The 2,866-nt window shown below is 34.5% G+C and overlaps 1 non-coding gene across 1 annotated transcript; it reads right to left on the bottom strand.

The window, feature by feature from the left end:
* Window positions 1-2,556: 2,556 nt before the first annotated feature.
* On the bottom strand, window positions 2,557-2,638 carry Trnas-aga (transfer RNA serine (anticodon AGA)). The gene has a single exon. It is a non-coding gene; the product is annotated as a tRNA-Ser (tRNA).
* Window positions 2,639-2,866: the final 228 nt, after the last annotated feature.

Below are 2,866 nucleotides of genomic sequence, written 5' to 3'. Positions count from 1 at the left end.
GCGCCAGACAGACGGTACTTCAGGAAACATGAGAGCTTGTAAGAAATTTGCAGACATTGATAGTTGTGTGCGAATATGCAATAATTTGCAATAATTCCGTACATTCCTAATGAAATATTATGTAATATGACAGTATATACTACACCTTCCATAAAGTAATAAATTCGGTCTGCGTTTGTATTGATCTGCCAAACTGCAATATTGAATTTGAGGCCCTTTAGACACAATAAATTAAAACGTAATCGGTGTATATACATATACATGCTATTATACGTCGGAGTTTGGTTAATAGTTGATATCTACATTTTTTGTTTTTAAGGCGTATTGTGAATTACTGTGTTTCGTTTCAGCTATACAGAGCTGGGATGATAGCTGAGGCTGATGCTCCTTTTACCAAACAACAATATACGTAAATTGGAATTTTTACTATTTGTTTAGTTCTGTAGTGTGTGGCAATAATTCTCCGCCTAATAACAACGGCCTCGCCATTATAATAACTTTCAAATACTAAGTTTAAAATGTATAAGGGGCAAAATAGTTAATGTTAATAATGTATACGAACTGTCTAATTAAGTAATGTAAGGTTCGGAAAAGTCGTACACAGTGGCCAGTTGTTAGAACTAATCGACGCGACTGGTGTCCGATTGTCTCATCGTCCCTAATGCATGCACATGGCATTGCATCAACTTTTCCGCCCTTTCAATGTTATGAATATTAAACCAGTATAATCAGAACCGCTTATGTTTCTACTAAAAATATTGCAGCTAGAGGTCTTTTAGTAATAGTTAATTGTAGGTAGCAGACTGTATAACGCCATATGGAGTATTAGCGAGACACTTGGGACGTACGTAGTAAGGATTGGTCGGAATGGGAACAACTGTCAACTTTTGCACACAAACTTTGTTTTAGTTCTTTTTACTATTCAGATATTTTAGTTCTAATAGTTACAATTACATCAGTTGTTTGCCACGTTATATTGCGTATATTAATAAAATGTAGTTAAAGAATAATTTCACAAATAATTTTTCAATAAAATAGTACATATGCAAACATGACATTTTAAGTACATATTTTTATGTACGTAAGTTGATCTGACATATACCTCTAACATTGTTATGTTATTGAATAACCTACGTTGATTGTACATAGATAAATAAAATTAGAAGCATAACCAGCTGATAATACCATCTTAAGCTCGTAAAAGAATGCATCCATCTTGAACAATGTCCCTTCTAATTTGTGCCTTCATACATTCATATCAGCGACTTAATCAAAACGTGCACTTGTCTGGCCCTCCAGGGGAGGGACCGAATATATTCATTTCGTCCGCAATATTTGTACATTAGAGGTCTCGGCTCGCTACGCTCCCCGTCCCCAACTTGACTCTATAGCCTCACTCATCAGGGGACATTCGCATTTACTATGATTTCACGAACGCAATTTTAAATCAAATTAAAAAAAGCTCTTTAATTCATAATTTTAAATCTAGTCATTATTAACAAGCAATTTATTTTTATTCAATTAATAGTATATATACATAGGCTATTTTACTGGCTACTCTATTTTACTTTAATTATAATAAATTATATTACGTAAAAATACATATTTTACATGTCGAGACCTTCCTTTTATTAAACAAAGGTTTTAAAGTAAAAAATATTTAATGTTTTAATAATGCTTACTTTTAAAAAGAAAATCTCGAAATAATATTGTATAAAAATCTCTTAGTGTTTGTGAGGGTGTTGTTCATTAGTAGGGCCGAAAGGGAGGAGGGAGAGACGAAGCAAAGTAATGAAACCTTAAATCCCTGGTACGGACTCGTAATCCCATGACGAAAAGTTATTTTGCACAGGGGTGGCAGTTGGCCGGAGCTAATGTGGTTTAGTATTTCATTTCAGTTGCAAATTGTGTTTTTATTCGCGTTACGTTGTTTTTTCGGTGTAATCCCATTACGAATTTATTTATAGAACGTAATGGAGAGATAAGAAACTCGTTTGTTCAATGTAGCTCGACGGTCTTGCGAATGGATATTTCAAGTTTAAACTCGACGATCCCCGCTTTTACTCCGTTTAGGCTGTGTCGCAACCCTGGTAGAAGCATGCAATGCCGTGGGCGACGCACGTGCAGGCTTAATGAGAGCCTGGTTGGCTGGAACGGCCATCTTCCGACCGATCAATGAGTGGGAAGCTTGTTAGTTTTGTTGTTCTGAGTTATGTTCGTGTAATGCTGTTCGTGCAACTATTTTAATATCAAGGTAGACATGAGAAAGACATTTAGCTTGTAATTTTGTTACACCGCGTTGTTACCTTATATCAAGTGGCTCGTTGTATTATCGCTCGTGAATAATAAATTATTATTATTTGTATGCCATTGTTTTGATATAGATTTATTTATATACTGATAAATAATACATATAATATACATGTCATAAACATTAATGTCAGTATTTATTGGATTAAAATATCTATATCGCTATTGGTTGCACTCATGGTTGCTATACGCTATTGGGTATGCAAAAAGTGATAAAAATAAGATGAAAATTGGTTAAAAATTTTACGCAGTCGGTAGGATTCGAACCTACGCTCCCAGAGGGAATCTGATTTCTAGTCAGACGCCTTAACCGCTCGGCCACGACTGCTGGCGTATTACTTCTAAAATTGTGAAAGTGTTCAGCGCCATAAACATTTGAAAAGTATATAAATTATTAATACAAAGAGTCATCAACAAATAAAACTAATATGACGTCACTTTTCGCTATAAGAAAGACGTAAGTGATCGTGCTAGGCTACATTCAGGCGGCATTATTTTTCCCGTTAGATTTTATCGCATAATTATTGATATATTAAATTGTTTACAAGGAGTCTAT

The sequence above is a fragment of the Nymphalis io genome, chromosome 16 (genome assembly GCF_905147045.1).
Source record: "Nymphalis io chromosome 16, ilAglIoxx1.1, whole genome shotgun sequence".
In the NCBI taxonomy this organism is placed as follows: Eukaryota; Metazoa; Arthropoda; class Insecta; order Lepidoptera; family Nymphalidae; genus Nymphalis; species Nymphalis io.
Note: the sequence above shows the minus strand (reverse complement) of the source record. Positions and strands in the feature narration are given on the sequence as shown.